Source organism: Ips typographus, linkage group LG1 (assembly GCF_016097725.1).
Source record: "Ips typographus isolate SLU linkage group LG1, UJ_Ityp_2.0, whole genome shotgun sequence".
Classification (NCBI taxonomy): Eukaryota; Metazoa; Arthropoda; class Insecta; order Coleoptera; family Curculionidae; genus Ips; species Ips typographus.
Genome location: NC_138422.1, coordinates 4,947,094 through 4,963,639, shown reverse-complemented (window position 1 = coordinate 4,963,639; position 16,546 = coordinate 4,947,094). Strand labels below are relative to the sequence as shown.

General features: G+C 32.3%; 1 protein-coding gene and 1 long non-coding RNA gene across 4 annotated transcripts in view; one reads left to right on the top strand and one right to left on the bottom strand.

Annotated features, from left to right (window-relative positions):
- Positions 1-16,546, top strand: part of CCHa1-R (CCHamide-1 receptor) — a 102,813-nt gene that overhangs the window by 36,906 nt on the left and 49,361 nt on the right. The window contains exons 2-3 of one of the 3 annotated variants that reach the window (XM_081972767.1): positions 2,850-2,969; positions 15,895-15,934. The gene's annotated coding sequence lies outside the window, so the exon portion shown is untranslated. Of the gene's footprint in view, positions 1-2,849; positions 2,970-12,203; positions 12,349-15,894; positions 15,935-16,546 lie in introns of those variants that run through there. The other 2 variants (XM_081972758.1, XM_081972774.1) reach the window with 2 other exon arrangements.
- Positions 4,431-7,765, bottom strand: LOC145724483 (uncharacterized). The gene is made up of 3 exons (XR_014177011.1): positions 7,546-7,765; positions 7,333-7,476; positions 4,431-5,063 (listed from the first exon to the last, which is right to left on the bottom strand). It is a non-coding gene; the product is annotated as an uncharacterized LOC145724483 (long non-coding RNA).

Below are 16,546 nucleotides of genomic sequence, written 5' to 3'. Positions count from 1 at the left end.
CAAGAAAGCTATGAAAGTTCTGTTTGCACCATCGTTTGTTTCACAAATTTGTCGCAAGATTTTAAATTTCCGAATTTTAGAGCCGTTTTGCGTCTTAATGGTCAAACCTACGGTATTGAAAAAATTACAAGTTGATAGCCAAAAATGTGCTATACAACTCTTATCTAAATCGTTTTTTCATTAAATGAACCGTACTGATTTCCCATGTTAATCTCCTATGTCCAGGTTTTCCTGGACAGGCTGTAGGAATCTGATGTAAGTCTCGTAAAAAAACAATAATTATTGATGAACGATTGTTAAAACCACCATATTAATGTTGATATGTTGTGTGTCTACATAGTTTGTCTCATTACAATTAAACTGCATTTTACGCTTGAAATTTCTGCCTTTAATTAATATAAAGGTTTCGCCTGACTGAAAATGCAGAAAGAAAATAATTAAGTCCTGCCAAATTCTATTAGAATAAAAGCGTTAATTTCATTGTGAGTTTTGTTCTCAACCTAATTCACACTAATGCTCCATTTACTTCAAAACTTCCTAATTTTAGGAGTTCTTTGTCTTAACCTAGAGCTTTGAAGTTAAATTACAGCTCCAACATTTTACAAACCACGCAATTAATTAGACTGCATCACATCTTGGCTCTTCTTGAGCAAAATGTGACCTTTTTCATTTTAAATAAATTACGATTTTCACGTCTTTTTAATGACAATCTGTAAATATCTCTTTCTATTTGCGTTTCTTTGACTATTCTAAGCCACATTTAAGGGGTTATGTTTATAGAAACGTTTTCTCATATTTTTGGACGTACAATTATTTTTATCAACATATTTTTACTGCTTACTTGACTGCACTTTTTACTTTTATACCTATAACACCTTATACAGTAAAATTTAGGGAGTTATCTTTCAGAAAAATATATCTCGTACACGTATGTTATCATTTTTAAATGCACATTTTTTGAGAAAACAGTTAGATATACAGGATTCGAAATCCGTTAAAAGACAAATTGAAATAAGCGAAAATTGGAATTACTAGAGGCAATTAAGGGATCTGACAATAACTGCAATAAGTGACTTGAACCATTTTCTATTTAACTTTGACACAAAATGCTAACCTAATTTTTTTATTTATAAGAATTGAAACAGTAAGTACTACTCATCCTTTTGTCAAAATCATATAAAGTTAACACTTAAACAGGATATTATATAAGGGAATAAATGTAAAAAACCTTTACTTATTACTAGAAACTTGACTTTAAAAACTACAATACAACTATTAAATTCTGGAAAAGATGATCTTCCAGAAATCAAAGTTGACGTGTTCAGGCCTTTATTTTTGTTTTAGTCTACTAGAAAAGCGATAATTAAAGCAGGAACTTAATCGTTAGAACACCCTGTGAACATACTTCACAAAATAGACAAACACAGACATTGTATCTAACCAATATACATACAAAATTTAGTTTATTTTTTCTGGGACAATATTAGTTGTTCATTTTCATTGGTTGTGTAAATTTGAAAATCAAACTTCCTACTTTTTCCGAATGAGCAAATCAGAAAAGTTATTTAAAGAAAATTTATTTTAAACCGCTAAGACCGGATAAGACACTCACTTAACCAAATTTCCGATGAGCTTGAAGAAGCTCTTTAATAAAAAGGATTTTGCTGTTTCCATTTATTTCTAGGTCGTCTTTCCTAGTTATAGCAATATTTCTAATAGCATCCTTCCAAGCTCGATTTTACATTGGAGTTGCAATTATTTTTAGAGAAAGATTTCTTTAGAGAAAGTTATTTTCTGTTTGAATATTGGCTAAATTACGAGATACTTGTTGGTTTGGGAAATATTGAAATAAGATTCCTTTTAGAGGTAAAAGGGTTCATTTTCCGTAAGTCAACTTGCTAAACAAAACCAAAACAAAAATCGGCTTTAAAATGTTAAAAATACTTTGGGTCTGCGTAAATCAAGTTGAAACATGACGACTCGTGATTTTGTGACAAGAAAAAGTTTATTAGCATTCTAATGCTTTCAAAGTTTTATTAAGTTTGTATACTATTAAAGCGTAATCAGAGGCAAAAACAAAAATTAAAGTTGGATAAAAAGAAGTCTTTTATACAACTCTTGGTTGAAATATGAACGAAAAATTTTATTAGCAACGTTCCTGAAAATCCTTATTCCAGTAAATTTATATCAAACCTGAGAAAGCTGAACATTTCCGTCATTTCAACGTGTCTTTAATTAAACTTACTGAATTATTAAATGTTAATTTATCTGTTTTTTGACCCACGGAAAATATTTGTTACAGTTAAAATCAGTCGAGAACATAAATAAACTTCATAAATTATGAAATACGACTGGCTCGCTCAAACAAGGAATTTAGTAACTATTCTGATTTCGAATAGCTGTTAGTGACATTGCTAACTCTCTGATTATGTCTCTTTAACGTGCTTTTAAAGCGAAAGCCTTCAATTACAACGTTACAGGTTGTCACTTCAAATACGTTCAAAATATGCAGCTAAAGCAGACTTGATTGAACATTCTGATGGATGTTTTTACTTTTATTCGTATAGTTGTTTTAATACATAGAAGGGTTATGCTGGATATATACATTTACGCTTATGGTGCTGTCAGTCTTCAAATGTGTTAAAGTATTTTATATTATCGAAATCTTGTGCTATAGTAATTCTGTGAATTTGGTTACAATACAAAATAAGCATTAAATGTGACATGAAATTAACTTTGATCTTTAATATCGCCTGTTTTATTCTAATAACAATTTATGCAACTAAGGTAGAACAAAACAATAATAATTGTACGCTTGGTAAAAAAATAAAAAATTATTTATTTTACAGTGGACCAGTTTCAGGTTCAGTAAGCCATCCTCAACCACAAAAATTCGTCAGGATTGAGAGTCGTGGGCATCTCACTGAACGGTTTCTCCTCAATAAAATAATGCTCCAGTAAAAAAAAAGGTAAGTTAAACACAAGCCTAAGTTAATTTGATAAGCGTTATCCGGTAGTCGTTAACATTTCCAACCTAATTACAACACAACACGAACGGTTGGACAGTCAGTAATCACTTATTGAGATTAAGATAAAAACAGTATCAAACAACAACATGTGACATTAAAATTGTTTTCAATAATTATGTTTTAAGTTTATAGGATTACCTAAAATTATCATAAAATCTCAACAGTGTCCAGGCTAGCAACACTGTTCTAGATGCAGTTCATATTAAGCAATGAATTGTAGATTGTAGATTGCAGCTGTCGGGGTGACAATGCATTACATTCACAAAGCAGGTGATCAGGTGTTTCTTCCTCATCTCAACAGAATTTGCAGTCTCCGTGTTTTCCTAGGCCTATCCGCTTCAGGTGGCCTCTAAAACGATAGTGTCCTAAGAGGAAACCTCTGAGTGATCGTAGGTTTATTTTACTCAATTTTACAAATTCTTTCCTGGTTCCAGTCCAGAGACTTTAAGCAATAAATATAAAGATTGTAAACATGTCAGAAAGGAACAAAACATACCAAAACAGGAGACAAAAGTGGTTGTTGCATCTGGCAGTCGTTGCTATGGGGTCAAAATCACATTCTTACAGACAAAAGTATGTACCATCATAAATAGCTTGTTCAGAATGATTTTTGTTTGAATTAAACAAAGGTTATCAAGTTCTGTGGCTCAGAAAATATCCCTTCTTTACATCTTCTATGTTTTATTTAATTTTTTTTTCTTTACAATAGTAATGATGGGATGTAGTCTAACAAACTTAACTCCGATCCAAACAATTTTTAATAATATGTCCTGAGCACAAACAACTTGTAGCTTCTTGAGTCTTTTGTTTTCTTTGCCAATTAGGAAACTTAGAAAATAAGTATGAATCAGGTTGTACATCATGTTACATATTTTCTTTGCTGCTCTTGAGTTAAACATTTTTTTATAGTTTGTCTCTTAAAAATGACGTTGCTTATTTTGCCTTAAATCGTTTCTTGGTTTGTCTTATCAGATTGGTACAAATTATTTCAATTTTTACTTTTATATTAGTACAGAAGTTTGTTCAGAAGTTTCGTTTTCAGGTGCAGTATACGTATATCTTTGACCTAACTAGTAAGCTTGTTTACTCCTCTTACTTTTTTGTTAATATTCATTGCCTTTGTTACGCTGTCAGGGAACAAGAGATGTCCTAGATGTTTTCGGGATGCATACGGTATTCCCAAAGAACCCCACTCTAAATACTATCATCATGAAATTAAACTGCAAACTTCAGAAAGCAAATCTCCCATACACACAAGGAACAAGTCACTCAAACTTGATAGAAATAGCATGTTTGGTGGATAATGTTTAAGTTTACTAATGGAGCTAACTATTAGCAATGCCTTATCTTGTAGGGAAAAATATAGCTGAGACACGATGAACTTGAAAAATCCATTTGACAAGAAATTAACAACACAGGAAACAACAAATAACTAAAACTTTAAAAGTTTGTCCGTCCTTATGCCTATGGCTTTTGAATCGGATATCTAGTCATTTTTGCTGAAATATCTTTCGCATAACTTACGAAAGCAATGGTTTTGAAAGGTTTGTTCAGAAACCCAAATTGGACAGATAAGACAATTTATGGAATCGATATTCTTATGTAAAATAGATCTATTTTTCAATGAGAGCTTATAAAGTACGACTTACTATAAGAATATATGAATATTTATACGCAGTGACTTAGGATACAGTATCTTTATCATTTTTTTTTGCGTTTTTTAATGAAATTAATCATACACGAAAAAAAAAATTAAAACTGATTTCCATGCTAATGTTCTATATCTAGGGTTTTCCTGGACAGGCTCTATATCTGAATAAAAATAGACCGAACACTTCCTACACATACCGAATCTCTACCTTGGAATAAAGTTGTTTGAAAATTTGTTTTTCAATTGTTTTAAATTGTGCTCTTTTGACGTAAGAAAATTGTATACAGAGTGTCCCAACTTCGGAAATCTAGGAAGCCACTCAAGGGTCCTTCTCAACTGTTTTATCTGCCTGGAAATACATTGTCGATATATTCACGGAGGTCCTGAAAAATAAGAAAAAAATCCAGTTTTATGGTTTTGTAGTAGTAATGGCAAGTAATGGAAAAATGGAAAACATCCGTCACATTAGCTGCTCATACTTTTGGACACCATGACATTTAAAATGTTACACTGCTATGATAGCCATATTCACGAAGTTTTACTTATAAAACGACCCGATTATTATTCTGTCGACCACTTATCAAAATTGTACCAAAGTTTAGTACTACTACGAGTAGTTCTACTAAATCAAATAAAATAATTATCAAGTTGTTGAAAATGTATACAGTCCAACACTGAGGATGACTAAAGGTTTAGTTTTATATTTTGTCCTGGTCAAAATGTTTTGCCTACGCAAGCGATTAAATTATCATCTTATCGATAAAAATCTTTGAATAAGTAACAGCTACATAACTAATATTTGTTCATCAGCATTATATAACCAAACTCACGATATACAATCATACATACTCAACTACAACTACATAATAATTAGTCAGAGCAAAGAAAATTAACTAAAAGTACGAACGGAAACATGAAAATCCCCATATGCAAGAACATTAGCCTGAAATAACTGGATATATCCCGTTAATTCTTAACGTGTTTACTTGAAAAAAGATGATCCAAGTTGTTTCCTACTTTAATCAGATCCACGCGAGGCAATCTACAAATTATTCGATAGCCCCCAACGGTCGTCCATGTGTTTACCATATTATCAAATATAATGATAGTTTGATTCGACGTACCGCTGGCTCAGCTATTATCATTAGATCGCAATTTATTACTGAAAAGCTTATTTCTGTAATCATGCATCAAATGCATCCCCTGCGTACGTGTACGATCTCTATCATTTTAATTGAACATTACGAGTGCACGTTGAGCTACACAAAACAAACGTTTTTGTGTTTAGAATTTCATGCAGAGTTGTTTTAGATTTTGTTTTGCGCTGTCTCGGTAAATGTTTACGAAATTTTGCGTTCTGGATATGCCTTTTACGAAGGCGTAGAAGGGCCACAAAAAAATATTTACCTACACTGTTTTTGTTTGGTGCAATTTTAACTTATAATTGCATGTCGGAGGTGCAATAGAAGGTAGGATAACTGCAGAGATTTCACTGCACACACTGCATGACAAAACCAAAATTTCAGAAGTTCAATAATGACACTTATTTGATATCAAACGTTTCTAATACTACAAAAATAAAACATCCCTATTTCATTTATATTCTCGAAAAAGCATTGATATCGAATAAAGGTGTACTCTAATAAATGCTAACAAGATGATGATCCTAACATAATGTGGTATCCCACAGGGTAAAAATAAAACATACATTTATTAACATTAGTATGATCTTTAGCTTGCCAACTCTACTAGAAAGTCCAATCCAACTACCACTTGTTTTTTTGCCAATTTTCCATGGAAGTAAAGGCTTAATTCCTCGTTAGTATTCTAAACCTACCAATCGTTGACTTCCACATTGAGGTTAAGTTCCTCTTAGCAATGAAAATATCCTTAAGCATATGTTTGAATCGTCCCATGCCCGAATATAGGTTCTCTGTGATTGGTACCAACTTGCAGCAGCACCAATAAAAATTAGTAAATTAGTTAGTCTAGCAGTCTCCAACTGGAATTCTACAGGCAAACGATGCAAAGTAGCGAAAATATTTAAACTTTCAAGCTATGGTTTGCTCTCTTCTAAATTAGAACCAATAAACATGCTTATGAACCGAGAAGCATTAAGCTATAACTGGTTCAGGTACTAGAGCTGCTATTTTATTTCCTTAACTGGTTCTTTGGGTTAAGTAAAGCGTTTAGATCTAGGCCTACATTACCAGCTCTTGTGATGCCAACTCTGTTTGTGTTATAAAAAAACTGTTCAAAATCTCTTTGAGGGATACTCCTGTTGTCATTCGTCCCATCCATATTAGGCATATAAAGCACACACACAAATTTCATTTTCTGCTGCCAACTCAAACCACGTTTTTAGTAAATAGTTAAGGCTCAGTTTTACAACTTTTCACAAAAATTGGATACGTAGCACGTAATATACAGGGTGGACCATAAGTAATGGAACATGCATAGAGCTACAGCATATTCCTGGCATCAAAATAATACGATTTAGCTAAAATTGTTCTATACCGAAAGTTAATATTAAAAAGTAAAAAATAAATAAAATTGGACTTATCATAATTATTTCCCAGTTAATAAATTAGTTTTTAAAAATTTTGTTAATTCTTTTTTTTACGACTGTTTAATAATGCACTTATTACTCACTAGTTTTGAATAGATAGTTAGTAGCACCCATTATCTACCCGTGAGTAATGGGTTATTACTCGCTGCTATTCCTCACGGGTTTAGTCCAGCCGCCGACACAACCGATATACAGGGTGGTTCCAAAGCTGGGGCTTTCCTTTTCACCTGCGAATAGGGCTTGTTGTGAATACTTCACCATAGATAGTTGAAGAAAAAGTATAGCATTCTACTCACATTGCGATGGTCATGTTGATTTTACATAAAAATCCCAAACAGGCATGTGGAAATAATATTATTGTGTGTTTAGTGTAACTTTATTGCACGGCTTTTTTACCTTGGCAAGCATACAGTCACTGCGACAAAACAACAACTAAAATTAGTGACATTGACATTGTTTTTGATTGAAAGTTATTAAATTTGTACACCTTTGCAAATTAGATCGATTGACGACTGTGTTCCGGAATACCCGTTTAGTTTGAATTCCGAAATATACCTATGTTAATAGATTTAGTACTAAACAGAACATGATTGTTAATACTGTCCAAACAGAAAGATAATTTTGTTAGCATTTACTGCCTAATTTTATTATATTGACTTTTTGTTCATCTGCTAATTATCAATGCAAATGTTGCGGAACGCTACCATGCAACGAATTTTTGTATAATGTTGGACAAATGTGGGTAAACAGATTTAAAAAAATGAAATAACACATTTTGGTATACACTATACAGGGTGTTAAAAGTTAAAAACTGTATTTGTTTTCTTGTCATTATTAGATACTTATAATATAGGTATAACCGGTTCTTAAGAAGTCTGTTTTACACGTTAATGTTAAATTAGGTTTGGTTTATGTAGACGTCTACGTTAACGTGTGTATTCTAAAATACCTGAAGAAGAAACTTGAAAATGTTATATTTTGCCCGATGACGAATAAGATGCGTAGTGCAATTTCCGTGTTGCTCATACTGACCGCCACTTATAAAATTTCACATACATTTAGGTAGATAAGTTTTCCTTGTATATCAAACGTGGAATTTTTATAGAGTTTACACACCAAAGAGACCACAAGAGACTTGATATGTATTTTTGCCCTGAAAATTTTAAATGATCTTTCTTCAGCCCGGAGATATTCGGAAGCTATTTGTCTCAAATACCGCAATGGATCTCCAAAAATAAATAAATTATTTAAAAAAAAAAATTATTATTGACTATGAAGAGGTATTTTTAGTTGGAGTGACCGAAAATTCAATATAAGTACTCGATTTCCAAGTACTGCAACAGGTATTTACTGAACGTAATAATATAAATAAATAATGTACGTATCTATGTTTTAACGAGGAATAGTAGTCCCTGTTTTCAAAGTGGAAGTAAAATCATATAATGAGAGAAAAAAAGAACACAGCCTTCTCCACAAAAATCTTTTTTATGTCCCCTAAATGTTGGAGCGCTCAACTAGTTTTGTGCACATAGGTACCCATCATCAGGAGCTGAAAGATGTCGATGTCATTGCTGTTGTGGCTTGACAGTTGACACTGTAGTGATAATTTTTCACTGCCACCTACAATTACTAAATTTAACTTTGAGTTTGACTTTACGCTCCCCCGCCATCTCATCATAATGGCTTTGTCGCTCTGCTGTTTTACATACTTTTAAATTATTTCGTCTATTTTGTCCTTATCTCCCGTGTTCGACATCGTGGTGACCTGTTACGGCTCTAAGTTAAATTAAATATGCTACATTTTAAACACGCTAACGCGTGTTTTTAAATAAAATCTCCCTTTTGCATTCTTAAGGTATGATAACATTATTTTAGGCGATCTTTGTTAGACTTTCTTATCTCTCAGCTCTAGTTGGGCCTCCTCAACATTTAGGGGATAATAATAGTATATTTCATTACCAGTACAGAAATGAGGATTTTTCCGTGCGCGCGTGACAAATTCTCGTGTGAGGCGCAGCCGAACACGGGAAGTCATGCAAGAACGGAAAATCCATTTCTGGACGAGTAATGAACGATATTTTTTATTATACTTAGGTACCTGAAATCAACATAAACAAAAAATATCGCAAAAAATTATTAAGAAAATCGGGAATATTTATTTTTATTTTTAAAACAGTAAAAATGTAAGTACATACAACTCAAATTAACAAAAAAAATACAAGTAGGTAATTCTAAGAAAATTAATTTTGGATAGAACCGTTATTATTAATAGTAATATTTATTGTACAATTCGTATTATTGTTGAAGCTCAATCCCTTTTGCATTTCTTTTTGTTGACTCTGCTAAAGATGTTGAAGCGGAGTGTTCGTGTGTGCTTTGGTTCTCTTGATTGACTGTTACAGATGTTGTAGTTTCCAAGTTACAAGGGCTAAACAACTTCCGTGATACTTCAATTTTTCTTTGTATGGACTCTTCTATATATCCTTCTGCTACATTGGAAGAAAGCCATCCTCCGTGTCTTTTCAAAGTGAGCAAATCACCGCCGTTTTCCACCAACATGGTTGCCGAAGAGCGCCTTAGCCCATGTCCGGTATATTCTTCGGGATTTTTTAGTTTTAGGTATTTTGCAACAAGTTTTGGAATACCACTGATAGTATGGCACCCAACATGTTGAGCGTAACATCTTTGGTTTCGGTATGCAACAAATAATCTTCTACTCTTCATATGTTTAGGGCGGAGATCTGCGTATTTACGGTAAATTGTACAGGGATCGAATTTGCAATTTTCATTGGTAATGGTAAAACTTCTTGACCTGTGAGGTTTTCCATCTCGTAAGAACACGACAAGGAAACGCCCATTATCTTCCACATCATCTAAACTCAAACGTATTAAATCATCTCTGCGGCATGCACCGAAGATGCCAAACACTAAAATTACTTTTACTAGTAGATATTCTCCATCTGAAGCTTCACATAAAAATTTGGTTACCTGTTCTGCTGTAAGAATCTTGGATTTCTTTGGTATATATCCTACAGCTTGTCGTTTCAAAAAAGCAATTGTTTTTGGATATTGATGGTGAGTATTTTCTTTTATTGCCAAACAACTCTTTAACATAGAGAATCGACTCCATAAAGTGGAGGATTTCATAGTGTTGGCTTTTTCAGAAAAATATACTAAAAGAATATCGTCACTCACAATTTTGATTCGTTTCTGAGTCCGCCATTCGGTAAAACTGTTATATTCTTGTTCATATCTCAACCTGGATTTCACTGGTAATAAATCTGCACTCACTTCTGCCGCTCGTTGTAAGATATTTTCGGGAATATCCCGATTTTCTTCACAATCTGAATTCATTTTTGCAAAATGTAATAAATACATAAATACTTAATTTTCACTGACAGAAAATAAAATTTGTCATTAATAAATAAATCGTTGCTATAGACACATTACTCGTTTCTTTTTTTTCTTCGGGTTGCCATAGGATATCTAGTATCATGGATATCTATGTTTATTATTAAGCGCACGGAAAGAGGGATCGAGAAAAAATTTCCGTGCGCTGTTCCGAAAATGTCATATTTACTGTATTTTATAAACAGTTGAAAATGTAGTATTTTCTGTTAAGTATAATAAAAAGATTTTTGTGGAGAAGGCTTTCTTTCCTCTCATTTTATTTTTCACGTTTTTATCTTCAAAATTGAGTAAAACAACTGCAAATACTCTGCAAATTGTTGTGTTATTACTAAATAAAGTTGGTTGAGTTTATTCAAAGTCTCACTTATCCAAAAAAAACCCGTAAAAGTGTAACAATATCAAAAAAAAAACAAAAAATAATAATTTAACGTTTTCTAAATGTCGTTTTATTAAGCCCATGATAATACAAATTTTCTTCCGTTTTTTTCGGGGGTAATATCCCTAGTGCATTTAATTTTTCCGGGAAAATTCGGAAAAACGAGTTTCTAAGTAATTTGTTTTAACAAATAGCATGAGCGAGAGTGGTTTTAAAAATCATCCGAGTCGAAGACGATTATTTCCTGAGTTAAATAAACATTTTATTTTAATTAAAACAATAAGAACAATAATTAATAAGAACAATAACTTTCAAGCTAGAAAGGGTAACACTATTCTTTATGTTGCTGTGAGGAGTGTGACATTTTTTCGATTTTTTTTTTCCGGAAAAACTGCTGACAGCTAAGTTGACAGTTGTCAAGTGATTTTTCCACTTAAAATTTACATTTGTTATACTAATTCTTGATAGCGATTGGTCAAAATTGATAGGAAGGAAATAATCGTTTCTAAGATTCCCATAGTGGCCCTCCTTAGCCTGGACACACGGTATAATCAAAAACTGATAGCCGACTATACTATTTGTTGTCATTTCCCCACTTTTCAAGTCCAAATCGTTGAAAAACAGTAGGCTATTTGCGGTTATTCTAGTTCAATTTTAAAGTCAAAAAGTTAAAAATAATCAAATATCATGAACACCGATGATGTACGCGTTATTTCCAATCATTCTGATCAATTTTTAAGGTCAAAATATCGGAAAATGGTAGAATTGACTTATTGCACTCATTTGCCAATTTTTAGTTTCTGACGTTGACATCAGATTTCGGCGACTCGGGAAAAATACTGCAATTTCGCTAATATAACCTATGTTGTCATTCAATCACCCTGTATAACAGCCACAACTCCTTCCAGTAAACTTTTACACTTGGTCGAGAAAAATCCAATCCACTAAGAAAAACTTTAAATTACCAATATCTGAGTTTTATCCGCGTCAAGCCTACAATAATCACAAACTACTTCTTAGACTTTTATTACATTGATATTTCTGTTGAAATCGTTCAATAGAGTGCTTTTAAAAAGCTACAAAGTTATATGGTACCGACCCGATTCTGGATCGTACACTTAAAGTTTCAAATCAGGTTTATTGTGTCAGAGTATTATTGGCGTAGGTGTTGAATTCGGTTCAGTTTGCGTGTTTGCCTTTTCGGTAGTAAATAAGCACGTTAATTATACCGCCGTTACCTTTCAAGTTAGCGTTAAAGTGCTTTTGTCTTCGTATTTTGTGATTTTTGTATTGGAGGGTGAATGTAAATGAGGTAAGTTACACGTCAACAACTTTTACTTTGAATCTGTTGCTCGAAAACAGAAAGATTATGATTAAATTCTGTTTTCTTAAGCGTAGAAAATTACATGTTTGGTGGCATTTATGCATCAAAGTGGCGTAACAAGTGCGACAATCTTGATTTATTTCCAAAAATAAACAACTAATGGAAAAATATTCTTTATAAAAAATGTCGTATTTTTAACGTTTTGGAATTACTACAGTTTCAATCAATATAATTTCAATGACATTTTCTAATTCAACCTTTCATTTTCATCACATTTACTTAAACTTAACCTTAAACTTAAAATTATTAAAGAAAACGTAGGTCGTATAGGGGTGTAATATATTGGCCGCCTAGTTCACCAGATTTGACGCCTTTAAATCATTTTTGGTTGGTGTCACCTAAAAAAACAAAGTATATGCAACATCAAAATCGACAAATTCAGATGATTTAAGTAGCAAAATTAAGGATGGAACCCGACATGGTCAAAAACGTCATTGAAAATTTTTATTTTAATTTATGTCATTGTCAGACAGTTTAAGGAGCACAATTTCAGAATTTAACCAAATAAAAAATTATTGTTTACTTGAAAGTGCAGTTTTTCCTAATAATTAAATAGCTGCCAAACTGTCCAAGTTAACCATACAACATCTTAACATGATGAGACTAAGAAAGCGAATCAGAAAATGTTTTTGAAACATAGTCATTCCGTAAGAAAAAAACACATAACCTCAATTTGTTGCCATCTTGTGACTTACCCTGTATATTCCTGAATGTTACATAACGGTAATTCTTTCAAAATCGTTTAAATTAATTCAGAATTGTCGTATTTCTTACACATGGTGTATTTTTGAAAAGAACATTAAAGGCTATTCGAGTTGCCAAATAATGTTCAGAGTATTCCATTTAAAGAAAGCTTATTTAGGTAGTTAACTACGTCCAAAACCATGTTGTGTAAAAAATCGGAATAATTGTTAATCTATTAAATTCTATCCAAAAAACTGTATATATCCACATCAAACTCCATCTGGTAATTGGGAATTGATTTTGGTGAACGTGGAATGTGCGTTGAGTGAAATTTTAATTAATGCCTTGGGAATTTTATGACAGATATTATGTCCATCAGATTATTACTTTTGTATACTATGGGCTGGTTTTCTGTAAATCTGGTTACTTCCAGTTGCTATTGTTAACTAATCTAATAATCTCGCGTATGTCCACTTCCAAATAATAATCCGGGAAGCTTTAGCGGAAATAGTAAAATCCGAAAAATAGCCCGAAAACGTATTGTTCCATTTATCAAAAATGGTTTTCCAGCATATTTATTTAGTAATGGATCTGGATAGATATTTGAAAGAAGCTTGTGTAGAGTCGCATCATATGATTGTATTAGTAATATACATATTTACTTTTCCATGCTTATTATTGTTCCAAAATCACTTATTTTATGCAAAGCAAGAGCAATATTCCATGATTCGACTGTTAAAATAAACTTAAGTAGAGCTGTTGAGCAATTGTTGCACTTTAATATTCCTTAGTACAGTCATCAAAATGAATTAGTCAATAGGTGACAATGTGTTGTGTTTGAAATGTTTATTATTTCATACTAGTATTCTTCTGATTAACTTTTTGCAGAAATGGGCATTTTTACGTATTTGTAGAGCTGAGAATAATCTTCACCTAAATCTACTAATAGTGTCTACATAGTTTGGGAGATTATCAGAAAATTATGGCACTAGATCCTTAAAAATAAATATCTTGGAACTGCTATCGATTATATCACTGCAACCTACCGATTATCCGATATCCGCCATCTCAAATATGTAGAAAGACCATCCATTGCCTTAGTTCAAAATAGCTATGTATTAAGCGAAAAAAAAAGTTTGCCAAAAAAAGACCAAAAATATGGTTAATAGTGGAAAAAACGCTTTATTATCCACTGTTTGGATAGCTTTTATCGACCTTATGTCTTAAATCCCTCGTCGCTTTGCCTACTCGGGATTTAATTTTGACATACGGTCAATAAAAGCTTCTGTCTAATCCTTGATTAATAATATAATATTATTAATGACTTTAAGAAACATCTTTATCGAATCACCAGTGTGATGGTCCGATACTCCTCAAATCTCTTTGATCCAGATTGTTTGAATAGCGCTATAAATTCTGATTGCATCCATCTCTCGGAAATATTTCCAGTAGAATCTGTTAAAGATGTCGGTAATCCATGTCATTTACTCATCACGCAGCAGTTTAAGAAATTTCTCCTATCCGACGTACTGCTTTTCTGTTTTTAAGCTGTTTTATTGCCGACTGCACTTTGTGGATTACTATGTGTGGACGTGTTGCATCTTCTAATAGTAAATAATAGTAAAATTCAGGCAGTGCAGAGTAATTTTAAGTGAATATTGTGACCTGAAGTGCATTTAGGGTCGTCTACAGACTCCACTGCAATATTCAAAAGTGAACGAAGTCAGTTTGAGGCTGAAATTTTATTTTCAATTTCATTTATGGATTTTCGAATAACATGTTTAAAGTCTAAAATAGGTGAAGGTAGCAATGTAATTGAAAGGTAAAAATTTTTATTGTGTTAAATGAAGAAGTGAACTTTACATTAAAAATATTCTATGCCATTGTTACGTCATCCCATTCGAATTTGATTATTGCTATAGTTGGTCTTATATTGTCTGTTATACCTGCTGTTTTAATACTTTTTTAGAACAGCATAAAATATAAATATACAAGTTGAACTGTGAACATAATTTTCCAATAAAATTTTGTAGAAGAATGAACATTTTAAATTAATATTTTTGGGTAAATATTAACAATCACAATTTTCATCATAAACAATTTTCTCTATTAAGGAAGCCTCTCTAAACTGTGTAACAGCCATTTTTTATTCTTTTGACATAGTGACTAAACGCAGCAAAATTTAATGAAAATCTTTTACGTGCACCTTTAAACGTTTGCGTTTTAGAAAATCCCGTGCATAAAGCCACTTGGTATTGGAGTGGAGAAATATCTTTATCGGAAACAATCGAGGGCCATTTCATATAGGCAACATCAAAAAGCAGCATTTGCCTTTTTTGCGATTGCGACGAATTTCTATACGGGTTTGCCGGAAAGCGCATTTTGTCGCTACTTTGTAGTAAAAGCAAACAAATCTCTTTGATCTATTTTTTAACCAATTTACTTTCAGAAAACATTACGTTGAGTCCTCGATTTGGTCAAGTTGTTTATCTAAAGAAAACAGTAATTTGTAATTTTTTCTGTGTTAAATTGAATAAGGAATTCAGACCTGATTTACATTTTATGGAAAAACAGTAGCGTACATATTTTTTTGCATGATGTTGTTTTGAAGAAATAAGTTAATTTAGAATTTTTTATCCAAACTTTAACACCCTGTATCTCCATAACGAAACTTCTTTGAACCATAGTTTATATAGCAAACTAAGTTTATTTTTGACGTCTAATCAAATTCTTAAATATAACGCATTTATCGTAAAACACCCAGTATTAACATTACTTTTTTAATTTCAGCATTCAAACTTTAACTTAACCAGCAAAAGGACCGTCCTTGGTAAGTATTCATTTATCATTACAATAAAGCAATAATTCATTTGTTCAAAAGTCTGGCAACTAAGTTATAAAACAAAGGGCCGTGAACGTCAGAAAGCAAGGAATTGTTACGGCAAAACGAGGCTAATCTTCTATTAGGTTAACTTACTGTGAGATGATGGAAATTTGACATTTTCTGCTTAGTTAAGCAAAATCCCCTGCTTACTTCCCTCCGTTACCATTGTTTGATTAATAGGTAGCGATTTCATTCAGATAATTCTGTTTTAATGTAACTAGTAAATGATTATTGGTTATTGGCTATTCCAATTACTTAATGTTGATATGAATTGATTACTACTTTGACGGTCATTGCTCTTGATTTTAAAAAAATTGAACCAATAAGTGTTCCATTAATGGAGGTTACTTCCTGTATTTGAATTATTAAAAATATAACATAATTAATGAATTTGACCTGGGATTCTCAACAATATTTTTCCAAGGACCCCCTCATCCATTTGCTATAATGGCAAAAACCCCCAATAATTCCTAATTTCTCTTCCACCCACAACTCCAATCAGCTAAGCCTACGTTAAGCTAATGTTGGTACCTTGTTTGAGAAATAAAGGTTGACATT